This window comes from Drosophila sechellia, unplaced genomic scaffold (assembly GCF_004382195.2).
Source record: "Drosophila sechellia strain sech25 unplaced genomic scaffold, ASM438219v1 U_207, whole genome shotgun sequence".
NCBI classification, from domain to species: Eukaryota; Metazoa; Arthropoda; class Insecta; order Diptera; family Drosophilidae; genus Drosophila; species Drosophila sechellia.
The window spans coordinates 125,250-146,987 of NW_022611147.1; the positions used below are offsets into that span (position 1 = coordinate 125,250).

Sequence of the window (21,738 nt, forward strand, 5' to 3'; positions counted from 1 at the left end):
TTTTGCGGTGCCTGTCTCATGATTTACGTGCGCATAGTCGGCAGGGTGAGGTCACATTTTTTGTATCTGCTGGTTTGCCTGTCAGGTTTGCAATTTTCTGTGTGTCCTTGAATAATTTTGTATTATATTCTTATTAATTTTCCTTTCCTTACAGATTATCAGGAAATCATTGAAAATACAGTAATGAGGAAATTTATACAATTTGGATAAGGATTTTAATTCTTTTTAATATGATGTCGGCTCCGGGATAGTGATCCTTTTTTGTGCAGTGGCATCAGGAGGTGGACACGGCGTCTTAGGATTATTAATTTTTTGTGTTTATAATCGCGAAAATAGGCGATTTCGTTTTGTTTTTGCGACGCTCGCCACCTCTTGTCAGTTGCTTTAGATGTGGAACAGCAGTTGGTTGTGGTCAAGTAGGTAAGTGCATTTGATTGTTTTGTTTAGTTTGTTTATGGTTAATTGTTTTATTTTTAGGTTTTAGCGTCAGCTCTTGTAGGCGCTCGTCGATCTGGATTTTGAGAGTAGCAGGAAGGATGGATTTTGCAGCTCCGCGCTGGGTGCCCTGGTCGAAGCGTAGGCAGCTTTTGTGGCCCGTCTTTTGCAGCGCTGCATTGCAGGTAGATTGCATCGGTGATGAGGGATACTGTCAGGGACCGTGTGGCGAGAAAGTTCAGGTAAGTGACGTTGTGCATGAATTGCTGCAGCGAGTCGCCTTTTATTCATCATGTTTCTGCCACGCTAATCCTTTTTATATCGATCTACCGATTTTTCTTTTATGTCCTGGTTGATTTTCTCCTCATCGTTTCTTCAGGATCAGCTGGAGTGCGTTGTCTTGGGCTTGTTCATCCGGGTGCGTTGAGGTGAGAGCATTGTTTATATTTTATTGCTGTTATTTACTTGTATTTGTATTCCAGGAAAATTAAGCTGAGTCGAGGAAGGTGGTGACCGTGCACGAGTTTGGGAGCTGACTGGAGTGCGCTTTTCCATCGGATATAGATATCGTTAATATATTTATAAATAGATGTAGATTTAATTGGATGTGTCCATGTCCAGATTATTGTTTCTTCCTTGTATGATTTTACTTTGTAGGTGGAGGTACGGAGACAGAATGAATTCTGTTCCGCATCCACAACTTTATTTTGCCTTTGATTACAATAAATGCAATATGTAGGTACAATAATTTGAATTTTTGAGTTTAACATAGCATGGGGTGAGTTTTTGGGGCTTGGACATAGTTAGTTAGTATTAATTTTAAGTTAGTATTTTGTAGGCAAGGATTTCAGACATTGACATGATTGGTAACATTATCAGCTTGCATGTTTGTTTACATTTTTAAAATGAAATTATTTTGCAATAAAATTTAAAATTTTAGACTAACATTGTTTTATTTGTTTCTTTTCAGGTACCCCCATCAGAAGGACAGGAGCACCGCGTCGCAGAGAGCCTCAGGAGTCATCACAGGTAAGTTTTGTTGCATTTTGGCGGTGGTCTGTTGCGGCCGCTGGAAGTGGGCAACTTGCAACAAGTTGCAGGTGATTTATTCTCAGCTGCGTCATCCCACGCAGCCGTCGTTTGGTGAAGATCCGATTATATCGTCAATGGCAGCTTTATGCAATTGTTTAGTGAGTTTGTTTGTATTGCAGATGCGTATTGCCGGTCGTCAGGAAGAGTTGCGAAGAGTTGTCCAGCGCAGCCGTCATTGCGTTTTTATTGAGCTGCTGGCATTATGGTCGTGGAGTTCATCTCGTGGCAGAGAAGTCGTCTGTGGGGATTGTAGTTCGGACAATCACCGAAGGAAGCCAGGTGCGTCGCGTCTTGTGGCCATAGCTTCAGGATTGGTTGCTTGGGGCCGCCGATTCGAGATTTGTTGCAGAGAGCCGCCGCAACGAGATTGCCATGGAAATGGATGTAAAAATAGAAATTGGTAAGTATAATATTTGTTATTTGATGATTGCATTAATTTTTGTTGTTTCAGGTACATTGAGTGGAATTTAATTTAAGGTAAGTATTATAATTGTGTATATTTGTTTATATAACTGCGTTTGTTATTGTTTTTCAGGTACTTATGGGGGAAGCTAGTCTGGGGTGAATATTGCATTGCGTTTATAATTGCGTTGATTTTTTGCTTTTCAGGTACGTTTTGTAGGGGCTAAATTGGAGGCCCTTGTCATTGTGTTATTGCGGCTGGAGTGCCGCGATTTTGGAGTCATCAAGTTTGCAATTAGATAAGTATTATATTATACATATATATTTCCCAGTAATAGCTTGTGTTCCCTTGTTTCAATAGTTGGAGTCTTGGAAGCTGGAGCTGCATGCTTGACGTCAGCAGGATGGAGCCGTCTGTTATCGTCTGCTACTTTGTCTGTCCGGTTTGTTATTATTTATGTGTCCTTGAGTAGTTTTTGTATCGCGTTCTTATTTATTTTCTTTTCGTTGCAGGTTAGGAGAGAATTCGTCGAAGATACAGAACTGATGAGAATAATACAATTTAAGGACAAGTTTTTTCGGCATATTGATGTGGCAGCTGCGCCACGCAAATGATCCTTATTTATGCTTTGGCATCAGGAGAAGGAGACGGCATCATAAAATTGTCAACTTTTTGTGTTTAAAATCGCGAAAGTTGGCGATTTAGTTTTGCTTTTGCGGTGCCTGTCTCATGATTTACGTGCGCATAGTCGGCAGGGTGAGGTCGCATTTTTTGTATCTGCTGGTTTGCCTGTCAGGTTTGCAATTTTCTGTGTGTCCTTGAATAATTTTGTATTATATTCTTATTAATTTTCCTTTCCTTACAGATTATCAGGAAATCATTGAAAATACAGTAATGAGGAAATTTATACAATTTGGATAAGGATTTTAATTCTTTTTAATATGATGTCGGCTCCGGGATAGTGATCCTTTTTTGTGCAGTGGCATCAGGAGGTGGACACGGCGTCTTAGAATTATTAATTTTTTGTGTTTATAATCGCGAAAATAGGCGATTTCGTTTTGTTTTTGCGACGCTCGCCACCTCTTGTCAGTTGCTTTAGATGTGGAACAGCAGTTGGTTGTGGTCAAGTAGGTAAGTGCATTTGATTGTTTTGTTTAGTTTGTTTATGGTTAATTGTTTTATTTTTAGGTTTTAGCGTCAGCTCTTGTAGGCGCTCGTCGATCTGGATTTTGAGAGTAGCAGGAAGGATGGATTTTGCAGCTCCGCGCTGGGTGCCCTGGTCAGCAGCTTTTGTGGCCCGTCTTTTGCAGCGCTGCATTGCAGGTAGATTGCATCGGTGATGAGGGATACTGTCAGGGACCGTGTGGCGAGAAAGTTCAGGTAAGTGACGTTGTGCATGAATTGCTGCAGCGAGTCGCCTTTTATTCATCATGTTTCTGCCACGCTAATCCTTTTTATATCGATCTACCGATTTTTCTTTTATGTCCTGGTTGATTTTCTCCTCATCGTTTCTTCAGGATCAGCTGGAGTGCGTTGTCTTGGGCTTGTTCATCCGGGTGCGTTGAGGTGAGAGCATTGTTTATATTTTATTGCTGTTATTTACTTGTATTTGTATTCCAGGAAAATTAAGCTGAGTCGAGGAAGGTGGTGACCGTGCACGAGTTTGGGAGCTGACTGGAGTGCGCTTTTCCATCGGATATAGATATCGTTAATATATTTATAAATAGATGTAGATTTAATTGGATGTGTCCATGTCCAGATTATTGTTTCTTCCTTGTATGATTAAGGCCATTAAAATGTCAATTTTCTTCTCTAAGTTGTCGACTCTATTTGCTAGGTTTGTTGTGTGGTGGTCCGAGAAGCCTTTTTGTATGTATGGATTGGAGTTTCTTGGCGATGGTGTGGCTACATCAATAACTCTTGGTTTGAAACTAGCTCTGGCAGCTCTGCTGGTGGTCGGAGGGCTGTCATTGCTAGCTTGCATGGGATTTGAGTTACCTTTTTCAGGTTCCTGGTCATTTTCTTCACTCCTTTGTTTTCGGAGCATGTCCTGGTAATTTTCCAGATGTCTTTGCGCTGGATTGCTTGTCCTGGATACCAGTCTTAGCTTTGCGTTGTGTTTTGAGGTTGTCCTACCCTTTTTGGGTATCTTGTTAATATTTCGGCGCCATTTATTCAGCCGGGTTTGAATGGCAGTGTCGTGGGAAGAAAAACGTGGCCTTCTGTCGTTCGTATTTTGACGGAAGGGATTTAATACCGACTTTCTGGCAGCCTCCTGGCGGGCTTCAGCGATTGATCTGCTCAGGATTGCTGAGCTATGTGGTAGCCGAGGGGTGTTATTGCGTGGAGGAGGGCCCTGACGTCTATAAAAATTTTTAGTTGCGTCTTTAATTGTACGTATTTTGTTTGTGTCAATGTTGTTAGCCGCAAGCTTTTGTTTTTCTGCCTTGTAAACTGGGCATCCCTTGTATGCACTAATGTGCTCTCCAGAGCAGTTGACGCAGGTAGCAGGGGTGGTTCTTGGCTTGGTGCAACAGGATGACAGGTGGTCGCCAGCGCATTTCATGCATCTTGGTGGCCTCATGCATGAGTTCTTGGCATGCCTGAAGCCCTGGCATCTGTAGCACTGGACCGGCTCCCGTGTCCTGTTTTTCCTTTCAATATCCACTTTTTGTCCACCGATTTGTTTGAGTGAGATAATTTTGTCATGACTGCCGTCCTTGGCCATGACGATCTCCACTTCAAACATGCGCATGGGGCCGCCTGTAGCCGGATTCGTCATATTTCTGACGAAGCGCGCGGTGAATCCGAGTGTCAGCAACTCCTTGACAATCCACGAGCATGGAGTGGAGTGGTGGAGATGTCTGATTACTATTCGGAAGCCCCTCTCAGACTTTGGCTGGTTAGTGAATAGAGGAAAGCCGTTTGCTATAAGGACATCTTTGATTTTGTGGAAGGCGGTCATGTCCTTGGCCTGAATCCTGATCCCGTTCCCTTCAGTTGCCCTGGTAGTGTAGCTGGAGACTCCTGCTGTATAGTTTAGCTTTTCCAGGAGCGGGACAATTTCTTTGACGTCGTCAACGAGTATGGGTGGCGCTCTGCAGCTTAGTGGCACGAGTTTCCAAGGTGGCAGCTCAGCATCTGTATTTTGAGGGGGTGCCGTCGTTGCGCTGCGTGCAGGAGCAATGGTGCTGCAGGGTAACGGCTGGTGTGAGAGTCGATTCCTAGTTTTGGATTCCTCATATACAGATTTGGCTGCCTTGCTTTGGAAAACGGGTGTGGTGAGGGGTGGGAAAATGCTGGGAGACTTGAAATTGGTGGTCACGCATAAACGTTTATTTGGCGTCTTAAAACTGGGGCAGTCCAGGTCGTCATTAGTCCTCTTGGCCGGGGTTTTCGTAGTTGGAGCCGGAACTGAAGGTGCCACAAAGATTGGACCTGTTCCAGCAACCACTTCCGAGAAACTCATGGGCTGCTCGTTTGGGCTCTTGGACGGTGATTTAAATAAGTCCCGCTTGGCAGCAGGCCGACTAAGGGTGCGAGCTTTTGCTAAATTCCCCACAGTGGGCATGGATCTATTGTTGGGTAATTTTAATTTTAAATCGCCCTGAGCATCAGGGCGTAAAGAAGCACTCCTTTGGTGAGGGGAAATGCTTCTTTTCCCAGTATTTATGGGGAGATTGGTTGGTTTCTTGCTTAAACTAAGCTTAGAAGCAACCGGCTTGTGGTTAAAGATTGACCAGAAAGCATTGACAGTTGTACTAGGTCTTTCCTCCTGCTTGCTTTCGTTAATTTGTATAAGTGGTGGAGCAATTTCACCACTGTCAATGTCATTGGCTTTGTTGAGTTTGGTTTTTGAATTGGCAAGCGCGGGAGATTTAGAGCAGCTTTCTAAATTTGTTTCGGTGGCTTTATTTATTTGCGTGTGTGTATCAGAAGGAGGGGAAGAGGCATAAAGTCCGATTTTGGTGGATGAGCTCAGATTTTTCTCTGAGCTGTCGGTGTGTGGGAGAGAGGGGAAATTTCCCATAGCGTCGCTCGGTTTGGCGCCTCTTAATTCTATGTCCGTATTAGTGGCTGCAGCTGCATTAGTGCAGGTCGCTGTGGTGGATGTGAACTCTCTTTGAGTGGCGTCGGTGTTTGTGGGTGCGGTTGTATTTGTGTGAGTCGTTGAGGGGAGTGAATTTCGCTTATGTGTTTGTGAAGAGAATGGAGGAGAAGAAGGCGATTTCCCCTTCGAGATGCTGCTTTTGGCGCCAACATTGGCTGCAGCAGTATTGGTAATCGAGAGGGGGTCTCTTTGGGCATTTTTGGCATTTATATTCTCTTTCATATTTAGAGAAAGGGAATTAAAGAAATTCATGGCTACCCAAGAAGAGTTAATTGGGCTTTTCTTTTGTTTTAAAGGCAATTTCTTCTGGTTAATATTGGTCGTTTTAACCAGGGAATTGCCAGACCCGTGAGACATAGGCGAAATATTTACGTGAATAGGGGAAGATCGCTCGCTAGAGGTAATTGAAAGTACCTCGTCTTCAGAGAAAAGGTGGTCAGAACTGGACATTTTTGATTTTTATTATATTTAAAAATTTAGGCGATAATTATAGTGGTATAAATACCCTGGATCTTTTATTTAAATGTGTTCTCCTTTACTTTGTAGGTGGAGGTACGGAGACAGAATGAATTCTGTTCCGCATCCACAACTTTATTTTGCCTTTGATTACAATAAATGCAATATGTAGGTACAATAATTTGAATTTTTGAGTTTAACATAGCATGGGGTGAGTTTTTGGGGCTTGGACATAGTTAGTTAGTATTAATTTTAAGTTAGTATTTTGTAGGCAAGGATTTCAGACATTGACATGATTGGTAACATTATCAGCTTGCATGTTTGTTTACATTTTTAAAGTGAAATTATTTTGCAATAAAATTTAAAATTTTAGACTAACATTGTTTTATTTGTTTCTTTTCAGGTACCCCCATCAGAAGGACAGGAGCACCGCGTCGCAGAGAGCCTCAGGAGTCATCACAGGTAAGTTTTGTTGCATTTTGGCGGTGGTCTGTTGCGACCGCTGGAAGTGGGCAACTTGCAACAAGTTGCAGGTGATTTATTCTCAGCTGCGTCATCCCACGCAGCCGTCGTTTGGTGAAGATCCGATTATATCGTCAATGGCAGCTTTATGCAATTGTTTAGTGAGTTTGTTTGTATTGCAGATGCGTATTGCCGGTCGTCAGGAAGAGTTGCGAAGAGTTGTCCAGCGCAGCCGTCATTGCGTTTTTATTGAGCTGCTGGCATTATGGTCGTGGAGTTCGTCTCGTGGCAGAGAAGTCGTCTGTGGGGATTGTAGTTCGGACAATCACCGAAGGAAGCCAGGTGCGTCGCGTCTTGTGGCCATAGCTTCAGGATTGGTTGCTTGGGGCCGCCGATTCGAGATTTGTTGCAGAGAGCCGCCGCAACGAGATTGCCATGGAAATGGATGTAAAAATAGAAATTGGTAAGTATAATATTTGTTATTTGATGATTGCATTAATTTTTGTTGTTTCAGGTACATTTAATTTAAGGTAAGTATTATAATTGTGTATATTTGTTTATATAACTGCGTTTGTTATTGTTTTTCAGGTACTTATGGGGGAAGCTAGTCTGGGGTGAATATTGCATTGCGTTTATAATTGCGTTGATTTTTTGCTTTTCAGGTACGTTTTGTAGGGGCTAAATTGGAGGCCCTTGTCATTGTGTTATTGCGGCTGGAGTGCCGCGATTTTGGAGTCATCAAGTTTGCAATTAGATAAGTATTATATTATACATATATATTTCCCAGTAATAGCTTGTGTTCCCTTGTTTCAATAGTTGGAGTCTTGGAAGCTGGAGCTGCATGCTTGACGTCAGCAGGATGGAGCCGTCTGTTATCGTCTGCTACTTTGTCTGTCCGGTTTGTTATTATTTATGTGTCCTTGAGTAGTTTTTGTATCGCGTTCTTATTTATTTTCTTTTCGTTGCAGGTTAGGAGAGAATTCGTCGAAGATACAGAACTGATGAGAATAATACAATTTAAGGACAAGTTTTTTCGGCATATTGGTGTGGCAGCTGCGCCACGCAAATGATCCTTATTTATGCTTTGGCATCAGGAGAAGGAGACGGCATCATAAAATTGTCAACTTTTTGTGTTTAAAATCGCGAAAGTTGGCGATTTAGTTTTGCTTTTGCGGTGCCTGTCTCATGATTTACGTGCGCATAGTCGGCAGGGTGAGGTCGCATTTTTTGTATCTGCTGGTTTGCCTGTCAGGTTTGCAATTTTCTGTGTGTCCTTGAATAATTTTGTATTATATTCTTATTAATTTTCCTTTCCTTACAGATTATCAGGAAATCATTGAAAATACAGTAATGAGGAAATTTATACAATTTGGATAAGGATTTTAATTCTTTTTAATATGATGTCGGCTCCGGGATAGTGATCCTTTTTTGTGCAGTGGCATCAGAAGGTGGACACGGCGTCTTAGGATTATTAATTTTTTGTGTTTATAATCGCGAAAATAGGCGATTTCGTTTTGTTTTTGCGACGCTCGCCACCTCTTGTCAGTTGCTTTAGATGTGGAACAGCAGTTGGTTGTGGTCAAGTAGGTAAGTGCATTTGATTGTTTTGTTTAGTTTGTTTATGGTTAATTGTTTTATTTTTAGGTATTAGCGTCAGCTCTTGTAGGCGCTCGTCGATCTGGATTTTGAGAGTAGCAGGAAGGATGGATTTTGCAGCTCCGCGTTGGGTGCCCTGGTCGAAGCGTAGGCAGCTTTTGTGGCCCGTCTTTTGCAGCGCTGCATTGCAGGTAGATTGCATCGGTGATGAGGGATACTGTCAGGGACCGTGTGGCGAGAAAGTTCAGGTAAGTGACGTTGTGCATGAATTGCTGCAGCGAGTCGCCTTTTATTCATCATGTTTCTGCCACGCTAATCCTTTTTATATCGATCTACCGATTTTTCTTTTATGTCCTGGTTGATTTTCTCCTCATCGTTTCTTCAGGATCAGCTGGAGTGCGTTGTCTTGGGCTTGTTCATCCGGGTGCGTTGAGGTGAGAGCATTGTTTATATTTTATTGCTGTTATTTACTTGTATTTGTATTCCAGGAAAATTAAGCTGAGTCGAGGAAGGTGGTGACCGTGCACGAGTTTGGGAGCTGACTGGAGTGCGCTTTTCCATCGGATATAGATATCGTTAATATATTTATAAATAGATGTAGATTTAATTGGATGTGTCCATGTCCAGATTATTGTTTCTTCCTTGTATGATTAAGGCCATTAAAATGTCAATTTTCTTCTCTAAGTTGTCGACTCTATTAGCTAGGTTTGTTGTGTGGTCGTCCGAGAAGCCTTTTTGTATGTATGGATTGGAGTTTCTTGGCGATGGTGTGGCTACATCAATAACTCTTGGTTTGAAACTAGCTCTGGCAGCTCTGCTGGTGGTCGGAGGGCTGTCATTGCTAGCTTGCATGGGATTTGAGTTACCTTTTTCAGGTTCCTGGTCATTTTCTTCACTCCTTTGTTTTCGGAGCATGTCCTGGTAATTTTCCAGATGTCTTTGCGCTGGATTGCTTGTCCTGGATACCAGTCTTAGCTTTGCGTTGTGTTTTGAGGTTGTCCTACCCTTTTTGGGTATCTTGTTAATATTTCGGCGCCATTTATTCAGCCGGGTTTGAATGGCAGTGTCGTGGGAAGAAAAACGTGGCCTTCTGTCGTTCGTATTTTGACGGAAGGGATTTAATACCGACTTTCTGGCAGCCTCCTGGCGGGCTTCAGCGATTGATCTGCTCAGGATTGCTGAGCTATGTGGTAGCCGAGGGGTGTTATTGCGTGGAGGAGGGCCCTGACGTCTATAAAAATTTTTAGTTGCGTCTTTAATTGTACGTATTTTGTTTGTGTCAATGTTGTTAGCCGCAAGCTTTTGTTTTTCTGCCTTGTAAACTGGGCATCCCTTGTATGCACTAATGTGCTCTCCAGAGCAGTTGACGCAGGTAGCAGGGGTGGTTCTTGGCTTGGTGCAACAGGATGACAGGTGGTCGCCAGCGCATTTCATGCATCTTGGTGGCCTCATGCATGAGTTCTTGGCATGCCTGAAGCCCTGGCATCTGTAGCACTGGACCGGCTCCCGTGTCCTGTTTTTCCTTTCAATATCCACTTTTTGTCCACCGATTTGTTTGAGTGAGATAATTTTGTCATGACTGCCGTCCTTGGCCATGACGATCTCCACTTCAAACATGCGCATGGGGCCGCCTGTAGCCGGATTCGTCATATTTCTGACGAAGCGCGCGGTGAATCCGAGTGTCAGCAACTCCTTGACAATCCACGAGCATGGAGTGGAGTGGTGGAGATGTCTGATTACTATTCGGAAGCCCCTCTCAGACTTTGGCTGGTTAGTGAATAGAGGAAAGCCGTTTGCTATAAGGACATCTTTGATTTTGTGGAAGGCGGTCATGTCCTTGGCCTGAATCCTGATCCCGTTCCCTTCAGTTGCCCTGGTAGTGTAGCTGGAGACTCCTGCTGTATAGTTTAGCTTTTCCAGGAGCGGGACAATTTCTTTGACGTCGTCAACGAGTATGGGTGGCGCTCTGCAGCTTAGTGGCACGAGTTTCCAAGGTGGCAGCTCAGCATCTGTATTTTGAGGGGGTGCCGTCGTTGCGCTGCGTGCAGGAGCAATGGTGCTGCAGGGTAACGGCTGGTGTGAGAGTCGATTCCTAGTTTTGGATTCCTCATATACAGATTTGGCTGCCTTGCTTTGGAAAACGGGTGTGGTGAGGGGTGGGAAAATGCTGGGAGACTTGAAATTGGTGGTCACGCATAAACGTTTATTTGGCGTCTTAAAACTGGGGCAGTCCAGGTCGTCATTAGTCCTCTTGGCCGGGGTTTTCGTAGTTGGAGCCGGAACTGAAGGTGCCACAAAGATTGGACCTGTTCCAGCAACCACTTCCGAGAAACTCATGGGCTGCTCGTTTGGGCTCTTGGACGGTGATTTAAATAAGTCCCGCTTGGCAGCAGGCCGACTAAGGGTGCGAGCTTTTGCTAAATTCCCCACAGTGGGCATGGATCTATTGTTGGGTAATTTTAATTTTAAATCGCCCTGAGCATCAGGGCGTAAAGAAGCACTCCTTTGGTGAGGGGAAATGCTTCTTTTCCCAGTATTTATGGGGAGATTGGTTGGTTTCGTACTTAAACTAAGCTTAGAAGCAACCGGCTTGTGGTTAAAGATTGACCAGAAAGCATTGACAGTTGTACTAGGTCTTTCCTCCTGCTTGCTTTCGTTAATTTGTATAAGTGGTGGAGCAATTTCACCACTGTCAATATCATTGGCTTTGTTGAGTTTGGTTTTTGAATTGGCAAGCGCGGGAGATTTAGAGCAGCTTTCTAAATTTGTTTCGGTGGCTTTATTTATTTGCGTGTGTGTATCAGAAGGAGGGGAAGAGGCATAAAGTCCGATTTTGGTGGATGAGCTCAGATTTTTCTCTGAGCTGTCGGTGTGTGGGAGAGAGGGGAAATTTCCCATAGCGTCGCTCGGTTTGGCGCCTCTTAATTCTATGTCCGTATTAGTGGCTGCAGCTGCATTAGTGCAGGTCGCTGTGGTGGATGTGAACTCTCTTTGAGTGGCGTCGGTGTTTGTGGGTGCGGTTGTTTTAAACTTTGTAGGTGGAGGTACGGAGACAGAATGAATTCTGTTCCGCATCCACAATTTATTTTGCCTTTGATTACATTTATGCAATATGTAGGTACAATTATTTGAATTTAGAGTTTAACATTGCATGGGGTGAGTTTGGGGCTTGGACATAGTTAGTATTAATGTAGTATTTTGTTAGTTTAAATTTCAACAGTAACATGGACTGGTAACATTTTAAAATTTGCATGGTTTGTTTACATTTAACAATTGGATTATTTTACAATAGATTTTGCAATTTTGACTATCATTGTTGTTTAATTTATTTATTTTCAGGTACCCCTGCCAGAAGGACAGGAGCGCCGAGTCGTTGGAATCGTCAGGAGTCATCACGGGCAGGCGCCTGTAGTGTGTTGGCTGTGATTTGTTGTGGCCGCTGGAGGAGCGCCGCTTGCAACGAGCTCGTCCCGGTCGGTGTTGCAAGCAGTTGCATAAGTTTTGAAGAAGCTAGAATCCCGCGCAGCCGTCATTGGGATGTAATGGAGCTGCTGTCAACATGGTGGTGGAAACGAAGGTTGCACGGTGCGCCGCGTCCTGTGGCCATTGCGTCGGGACTGGCAGCTAGGAGCTTCCGGATCAGGAAAAGTTGCCGAGGACCGCCGCATCGGAAGAGGTCATGGTGTTTCAGGATGTTCCGGGTCAAGGATTGTTGTCGGGGACCGTAGCAGCGATTTGGGCCATGGAATTGAATGTAAAGATAAATTTTAGGTAAGTATTACATTTGTTAATTGTTTTTGTGGTTTCATTGGTTTTCTTTTGTATTTTTCAGGGGCCCAGGCTGAACGATATTTGGAGGTAAGTATTATGTTTGTATTTGTTTATTTATATAGTTGTATTAATTATTGTTATTCAGGTGTGTTTTTTTTTTTAAAGGCTGTTCTGAGGGTGGGTATTATGTTTGTTTTTAAATTGTATTAAATTTTTGTTTTTGTTTTGTTTTCAGGTGCGTTTGTAGCAGCTAATTTAGAGGCCGTCGTAGCTGTGATGCCGTGGTTTTTGGGTTCTTCAAGCTTGCGATTAATATGGAGGTGAGTATTAAATTTGTTGTTATAATTGCATTAATAAGTTTGTAATTATAATTGCATTAATATTTGTTTTTGTTTTCAGGTACATTTGTTGCAGCTTTTATTGAGGCCGTCGCAGCTGAGATCCCGTGGTTTTGAGTTCTTCACGTTTGAGATTAATCTGGAGGTAAGTATTGTGTTTGTTATTATAATTGCTTTAATATTTGTTTAAGTTTTCAGGTACGTTTGTAGCAGCTGATATTAAAGCCGTCGCAGCTGGTATGCCAAGGTTTGCGATTAATCTAGAGGTAAGTATTGTGTTTGTTATTTTAATTTCATTAATATTTGTTTTTGTTTTCAGGTACCAGTTTGCGATTAGTCTGGAGGTAAGTATTAAGTTTGTAGTTATAATTGCATTAATATTTGTTTTAGTTTTCAGGTACGTTTGTAGCAGCTAATATTAAGGCCATCGCTGCTGGAATGCAATGGTTATGGATTCTACAAGTTTGCGATTAATCTGGAGGTAAGTATTATGTTTGTTTTTATAATTTCATTAATATTGGTTTATGTTTTGTAGTAGTTTGTAGTTATAATTGCATTAATATTTGTTTTAGTTTTCAGGTACGTTTGTAGCAGCTAATATTAAGGCCATCGCTGCTGGAATGCAATGGTTTTGGATTCTACAAGTTTGCGATTAATCTGGAGGTAAGTATTATGTTTGTTTTTATAATTTCATTAATATTGGTTTATGTTTTCAGGTGCGTTGGTTGCAGCTAATGTTATTTCCGTCGATTATAGTTTGTAGCTTGTATCTTAATAAATTAGGGATTAATTGTAAATAAATGTATTTTGGTTTTAATTGCTTTTATTAATTTGTGAAGACTGTTTATTTTGGTCAGCTTCGGGTTCGTAGTCTGGGATTACTATTTTGATTACAGTGGTGGGTTGTCCGAGCATTAATTCAAGAATTTCCTCTCTGGTCCTTAGTCCTTTTCTGAATTTTTTGAGATTAATATGGAGGTAGGTATTGTGTTTGTTATTATAATTGCTTTAATATTTGTTTAAGTTTAAGTTTTCAGGTACGTTTGTAGCAGCTGATATTAAAGCCGTCGCAGCTGGTATGCCAAGGTTTGCGATTAATCTAGAGGTAAGTATTGTGTTTGTTATTTTAATTTCATTAATATTTGTTTTTGTTTTCAGGTACCAGTTTGCGATTAGTCTGGAGGTAAGTATTAAGTTTGTAGTTATAATTGCATTAATATTTGTTTTAGTTTTCAGGTACGTTTGTAGCGGCTAATATTAAGGCCATCGCTGCTAAAATGCAATGGTTTTGGATTCTACAAGTTTGCGATTAATCTGGAGGTAAGTATTATGTTTGTTTTTATAATTTCATTAATATTGGTTTATGTTTTCAGGTGCGTTGGTTGCAGTTAATGTTATTTCCGTCGATTATAGTTTGTAGCTTGTATCTTAATAAATTAGGGATTAATTGTAAATAAATGTATTTTGGTTTTAATTGCTTTTATTAATTTGTGAAGACTGTTTATTTTGGTCAGCTTCGGGTTCGTAGTCTGGGATTACTATTTTGATTACAGTGGTGGGTTGTCCGAGCATAAATTCAAGAATTTCCTCTCTGGTCCTTAGTCCTTTTCTGAATTTTTTGAGATTAATCTGGAGGTAAGTATTGTGTTTGTTATTATAATTGCTTTAATATTTGTTTAAGTTTTCAGGTACGTTTGTAGCAGCTGATATTAAAGCCGTCTCAGCTGGTATGCCAAGGTCTAGAGGTAAGTATTGTGTTTGTTATTTTAATTTCATTAATATTTGTTTTTGTTTTCAGGTACCAGTTTGCGATTAGTCTGGAGGTAAGTATTAAGTTTGTAGTTATAATTGCATTAATATTTGTTTTAGTTTTCAGGTACGTTTGTAGCAGCTAATATTAAGGCCATCGCTGCTGGGATGCCGTGGCTTTGGATTCCACAAGTTTGCGATTAATCTGGAGGTAAGTATTATGTTTGTTGTTATAATTTCATTAATATTTGTTTATGTTTTCAGGTGCGTTGGGTGCAGCTAATGTTATATCAGTCGATTATAGTTTGTAGCTTGTATCTTAATAAATTATTAATTAATTGTAAATAAATGTATTTTGGTTTTAATTGCTTTTATTAATTTATGAAGACTGTTTATTTTGGTCAGTTTCGGGTTCGTAGTCTGGGATTACTATTTTGATTACAGAGGTGGGTTGTCCGAGCATTAATTCAAGAATTTCCTCTCTGGTCCTTAGTCCTTTTCTGAATAATTTGCTGTAATAATTTATTTCAAGTTCACACCATCTGTCTGGTGGTCCCTTCTCTAAAGCTTTTCTCCTATCGGCTTTTTCCTTTTCCACTCTCATTTTCTCAGCTATGGATTGCCTTATTTCTAATTCTTGGTCAGCAATCAGGAGGAGTGTTGGAAGGGTCTGTCTGTATTTGGTTCTCATTTTGACGACTATTTCAGCTTCCTCGTTTTTTGTATAATCATGTATGGAGCTATAGGTGGGTTCCGCAGGTGGTTTTGGTTGGTGTTGTTGAAGAGGCAGGAAATATTTTGAAAATTGCTTGGCGTATCTGCTTCTGCTTGGTTCCAGTCTGGTAGGCTTGTAGGCATTGATTAGGAGGTCATATATTAGAGGGTTTTCATGGTCAGTAAGGGAGTTGGCGTAGCGTTGGCTTGCTTTGTCAAAAATTTCCTCGAATGATTTAATGTTATAAATTGTCCTAATGGTTGCTTGTCTCGTATATCTGCTGGCGTTAATGATTCGTCTGATAAATTTGTTTTCCATTGTTTGAATTTTATTTGCTTGGGTGTCCGATACCAGAGAGCCCCATATTGCAATGGCGTAATGCCAGATTGGGGAGACAATTTGTTTCCAGAGGAGAACCTTTGCGTTTTTAGGTAGGTGGCTATTTTTTCCTACTAGCCATTCTAATTTTTTGTAAGCAGCTATAGTTTTTCCTTTTAGCAGCGTTATGTGTGCCCCAAAGGTCAGTTTTCTATCTAGCATGAGCCCGAGATAGCGTTGCTTGTTTAATTTGGCGGCTCTTTGTCCATTAATTGTTGGAGGAGTGTATGTATTTGTTTCTTCTCTTTTTAGGGAGAAGAGAATGTGTCCAGTTTTTTTTGCATTAATTGCTATGTCCCATTTTTTTGACCATCTACAGAAAACATTAAGGTAATTTTGATTTAGGTTAATCGCAATATTGGTATATTTAGACCGGCTAAGAATTATGGTATCGTCTGCATATGTAGCTAAGATAGTATTTGTTTGGTTGTAATCGGGGAAGGATATGTGGCGCATATAGTCTTTTACGATTGGGTAGGGCATATCAGATGAGTATATTGAGTAGAGGACCGGGCCCAGTATGCTGCCCTGAGGAACTCCTGCTCTAATTTTACCTATCCTAGACGTCGTTTCACCGTCGATCCTGACAGAGAAGGTTCTATTAGATAAATAGTTTTCAAGTAGGTCAAATAGGTATCTGGGAATAAGTCTGGATAGTTTATATAGTAGGCCGTCGTGCCAGACTCTGTCAAAGGCTTCCGTAATGTCAAGGAAAGTGGCAGAGCAGACATCTTTCTCTTCAAAGGCTTTTAGAATAAATTGAGTCACCCTGGCTAGCTGATGTTCCGTTCCGTGGTCCTTTCTGAATCCGAATTGGTGGGATGGGATTGCTTTGGCAAAGTAATCAATGTCGTACAGTCGTTTCAGTAGTATTCTTTCGAGTAGTTTAGAAAGGCCAGAGAGTAAGCTAATTGGTCGGTAGGAATTTAGAGCAAAAGGTGATTTCCCTGGTTTGGGAATCATTGAGATGCTTGCGTGCTTCCATTTGTTTGGGAAATGTCCAATTTTCAGGATGTTGTTATAAATAAGTATTAGGTATAATCTGGCTTTGGTGGGTAGGTTTTTTAAGGTTTTGTTGTTAAGATTGTCAGTTCCTGGGGCTTTTTTTAATTCCAGTGAGTTTATCAGCTCATTTAGTTCGGCCAGCGTGACTGGCTTGAAGGTGCTGTTACCAGATTCGCCGTTCGTATCTAAAGATCTGAATTTTTCTAATTCACTTCTGACGAAATCCCTGTCTTTGGCGTCATTATTTTGATTTGGCTTGAAGCGGGACTCAAGGTGGGCTGCAAAAGCTTCAGCTTTTTCATCTAAGGTCCTGGTCCAGGGGTAGTCAGTTCTTAGGCGGTTGTCTTCATTGTCCTTTTTAATCGGCCAGCAGGGTCGGGGTTGCTTTTTGATTGTGTTTGTAGTTTTCCATAGTTTTTGCATTCTATATCGGTCGGTGGTATCAATGTCCTGAAGGTTGCGGTTGAGGAGTTTAAGTTTGAGCTTTCTGATTTCTTTAGACAGTCTATTTTGCACGTTTTTAAACCATCTTCGGGCTTCGTCAGTTCCTACTGCCCTAAAGATTCTATTTAGCTCCTTTTTCTCCTCTAGTAACCTTTTAGTAGCATCATCTAGTCTTAGCTTTGTGGGTCTTCTTGAGGAGTTGTAGTTGCGCATTAATTGGGGGCGATTTGATGGGGTGGCTTCATTGGCTGCTGATTTTATATTGTTGATAAGAATGTCTATGCAATCGTCAATGTCCTGTCCTGTGCGTATTTCCGTATTTAGTAATATTTTGTTTTCTAGATTTTTCTTGAATTTCGTGAGATTTGTTCTTTTTTGTATAATTGCATTGTTTGTTGTGTTATTGAGTTGCCAGTCGGTGTCGTCGGGACATATGACTATTTGGATAGGGAGGTGGTCCGAGCTGAGTTCATCTGTAGAGTAGGTTTTTAGACTTTGAGTGTGGAAGCCCTTGCAGATTGCAAAGTCCAATGCAGAGGGCTGTTTTTTCTTGTCAAAAGGAAAGTGTGTGGCTTGGCCGGTGGCCACTATGTCAAGGTCTTTTCTTGCAAGGATTGACTGAGACAGGGATCTTCCCTTAGCGCAAGATAAATAGTTACCCCAGAGTCTGTGTTTGCAGTTCCAATCGCCGCCAAGTACAAATTTAGTTTTTCCGTCGAGGAGCATGTCAAAGTGGTTAAAAAGCTTTGAGAATTGCTCAGTGGTCCATTTAAATACAGGTGGGCAGTATATTGGGGCAACAATTGTCATGTTTGCGCGTATGCGACTTGAAGGTATAAGTGCTATGGGTGCGCTTTGCAAGAAATCAGTCTCTATTGGATTAAGGCAGGTGTGTCGAACGTTTTGATTGATGATGGTAGCCGTGCCGCCTTTTCTGTGTGAAGTAGGGTTTTGTGCTAGGTATGTGTGGAAACCTTTGAAGTTTAGTGCGTTGGAATTTCGCTCTAACCTGGTTTCTGTTACTAGCATAATTTGGATACCTTCTTTTTTAATGTAGGCCTCCAGTTCATTTGTTTTATTAGTAATTCCGCATGCGTTCCAATATCCTATTTTAAGGGTATTGAAAGATTGTCCGTTGTTTAGATTTATAGTCATAGTGAGAGTTTAATTTGCGTTAAGGATTTGAAGATTCAGGAGGTCATGAGGTGTGCTAAGGTAGGCTCTTTGTTAGATTCGAGGCACTTGAATAAAAGTTCCATTAGGCTGTCAATTTTCTTTTCAATATTTTCCACTCGTAGTGTAAGACTTTTACTGTGGTGGTCAGAGGGACTTTTTTGCGGATTAGAGTGAGTGTCCATAGGCGTGGGGATGTTGTCTTCTATAATCCTTGGCTTAAGGAATGCTCTGGCAGCTCTGCTGGTGGTCGGCGGGCTGCCATCGTCTACTCTCCTTATGTTTGTTGTCTTTTCTTCGGGCTCATGGTCCTTGCGTTCACGTCTTGCTTTGCGGAGCTTGTCCTGGAAGCGTTCCAGGTGCCTTTGTGCCGGGTTGCTCGTCATGTTAGGTCGTCGTGAATTTGGCTTATCTTTGGGATTGATTGTGCCTTTATTGGAGACATTGTCTGGATGGCGGCGCCATTTACTCAGTCGCTTCTGGATGGCCAAGTTGTGGGAAGATAGGCGAGGCTGGATTTGCCTTTCATCGTTTCTGTTTTGCCGGAAAGGGTTCTTCCAAAATGCTCTTGTTGTGTTTTGACGGGATTCAGCTGTTGTCCTATTGAATAATGATGAGCTGAAAGGCAGCCGGGGGGTGTTGTTGCGAGAGGGAGGGTACTGTCGACCATAGTTGTTTGTGTTAGCATCCTTGATTGTCCGTATTTTGTTGATGTTGATGTTGTTAACTGCCAGTTTTCGTTTTTCAGCCTTATAAGCAGGGCATCCCTTATACGCACTTATATGCTCTCCAGAGCAGTTAGCGCAGGTGGCGGGTGTGGATTTTGGTTTGGTGCAATAGGATGACAGGTGATCGCCAGCGCATTTCATGCATCTTGGTGGCCTCATGCATGAGTTTTTGGCATGCCTGTAGCCCTGGCATCTGTAGCACTGGACCGGCTCCCGTGTCCTGTTTTTTCTTTCAATGTCTACCCTTTGCCCACCAATTTGTTTAAGTGAGATAATTTTGTCATGACTGCCGTCCTGGGCCATGACGATCTCCACTTCAAACATGCGCATGGGGCCACCTGTAGCCGGATTCGTCATATTACTGACGAAGCGCGCAGAGAAACCGAGCTTCAGCAACTCCTGAACAATCCACGAGCATGGAGTGGAGTGGTGGAGATGTCTGATTACTACTCGGAAACCTCTCTCGGACTTTGGCTGGTTGGTGGATAGAGGGAAGCCGTTGGCTGTAAGGACATCTTTGATTTTTTGGTAGGCGGTCATGTCCTTGGCCTGTATCCTGACCCCGTTCCCTTCAATTGCCCTAGTGGTGTAGCTGGAGACTCCTGCTGTATAATTTAACTTTTCTAGTAGCGGGACAATTTCTTTGATATCGTTGACGATTATGGGAGGTGCTCTGCGGCTTTTAGGCACAAGTTTCCAAGGTGGCAGCTCTGCATCTGTGTTTTGAGGGGGAGGCGTCGTTTCGCTGCGAGCAGGATCATTGATGCTGCAGGGTAACGGCTGGTGGGGGGGACGATTCCTGGTTTTAGATTCCTCATATACAGATTTGGCTGCCTTACTTTGGAAAACGGGTGTGGTGAGGGGGGGGAAAATGCTGGGAGATTCGAAATTGTAGTTCGCGCATAGTCTTTTATTTGGCGTCTTGAAGCTGGAGCAATCTAAGTCGTCATTAGTCCTCTTGGCCGGGGTTTTTGTAGTAGGGGCCGGAACTGAGGGTGCCACAAAGGTTGGACCTGTTCCAGCAACCACTTCCGAGAAACTCATGGGCTGCACGTCTGGGCTCCTGGAAGGTGATTTGAATAAATCCCGCTTAGCAGTAGGCCGACTAAGGGTGCGGGCTGTTGTTTGATTCACCACAGAGGGCATGGCGCTGTTGTTTGGTTTTAATTTTAAATCGCCCTGAGCATCGGGGCGTAAAGAAGCATTCCTTTGGTGAGGGGAAATACTTCTTTTCCCAGTATTTACGGAGCGATTGGTGGGTTTCCTGCTTAGGCTGAGTTTAGAAATGTCCGGCTTAGGGTTAGAAATAGACCATGGAGCATAGCAGCTTGTGTAAATAATTGGTTTATTATTTTGGGATGCTACTATTGGCGCCACCCGTGATTGCATCCGTATTGGTGAGCGATAGGCGGTCTCTTTTGGCATTATTGGTGTTTGTATTCTCTTTCCCCTTATGGGAAAGGGAATTACCAATTGTTAAAGCAGCCCCAGAAGAGTTTTTAGGACTTATTTTTGTGTGATTTAAAGGCAATTTATTTAAATAAGAAGGGGAAGATCTCTCTTCTGGACTAGAGGTAATTGAAAGTGCCTCGTCTTCAGAAAAGAGGTGGTCAGAACTGGACATGTTTTACTTTTTATTTTTATTATATTTAAAAAATTTTTAAGCGATACTAGTGAAGGTATAAATACCCTGGATTTTAATTTTAGTGTGTTCTCCAGCTTATTGTATCTTTGCTTTGAGTGTCTTCCTTCTCTTCCAAGATTTCTCCAGGTGTACTTTCTTCCTTTCTCTCTGCGTTTCTTCTCCTTGTTTCCTTTGGTTGAGGCGGCGTCTTTTTGGAGTTGCACAAATAACTGTTTAATTGTTCTTTTTTTGTTAGACACTGAATGTTAATTGTTGTCGCGGCTTAATACTTTGCGGCCGGAAGACAATTTATAACAAATAATTTGTCTATTGCCGAAACGAATTTAGTTAACTTTGCGCGTGAGAGTAAAAGGCAGGCGAAGCGCGTTTGTTTTAATTAAATAATTTAATTTAATTGTTTATTTATTTATTTATTTAATTTGTTTTATTTGTTTATTTAAATTATTTTATTTAATTTTTCTTTTTGTAAACTTTGTAGGTGGAGGTACGTTTTTGTCTTTGTAGGTGGAAAACTTTGTAGGTGGAGGTACGGAGACAGAATGAATTCTGTTCCGCATCCACAATTTATTTTGCCTTTGATTACATTTATGCAATATGTAGGTACAATTATTTGAATTTAGAGTTTAACATTGCATGGGGTGAGTTTGGGGCTTGGACATAGTTAGTATTAATGTAGTATTTTGTTAGTTTAAATTTCAACAGTAACATGGACTGGTAACATTTTAAAATTTGCATGGTTTGTTTACATTTAACAATTGGATTATTTTACAATAGATTTTGCAATTTTGACTTTCATTGTTGTTTAATTTATTTATTTTCAGGTACCCCTGCCAGAAGGACAGGAGCTTTTTTTTTTTTTAACTTTACTGGTGGAGGTACGGAGACAGAATGAGTTCTGTTCCGCATCCACAATTTATTTTGCCTTTGATTACAGTGTGTGTAATATATAGAACAATTATTTGAAATTTCGAATTTTACATTGCATGGGGTGAGTTTGGGGCTTGGACATAGTTAGTATTTAATGTTAAGTTAGTATTTTTTTTTTGTAGGCTTTAGATTATAGTCAGAGACATGGACTGGTTACATTATCGTCTTGCATGTTTTGTTTACATTAATAAAATGTAATGATTTTACGAAAAACATTGAAATTTAGGACTAACATTGTATAATTTGTTTCTTTTCAGATACCCCCGCCAGAAGGACGGAAGCATCGAGTCGCTGTGGAGCCTTAGGAGTC

At 41.6% G+C, this 21,738-nt stretch overlaps 2 long non-coding RNA genes across 3 annotated transcripts; both read left to right on the plus strand.

Annotated features, from left to right (window-relative positions):
* Window positions 1-13,292: 13,292 nt before the first annotated feature.
* On the plus strand, window positions 13,293-14,791 carry LOC116802718. Of its 2 annotated transcripts, none has more exons than XR_004363083.1 (7): window positions 13,293-13,327; window positions 13,695-13,769; window positions 13,823-13,847; window positions 14,353-14,409; window positions 14,463-14,487; window positions 14,534-14,624; window positions 14,678-14,791. It is a non-coding gene; the product is annotated as an uncharacterized LOC116802718 (long non-coding RNA). The 2 variants fall into 2 exon arrangements; XR_004363082.1 differs by having other exon boundaries at window positions 13,316-13,327; window positions 13,702-13,769; window positions 14,678-14,778.
* On the plus strand, window positions 13,943-14,151 carry LOC116802719. Its single transcript, XR_004363084.1, has 2 exons — window positions 13,943-13,984; window positions 14,038-14,151. It is a non-coding gene; the product is annotated as an uncharacterized LOC116802719 (long non-coding RNA).
* Window positions 14,792-21,738: the final 6,947 nt, after the last annotated feature.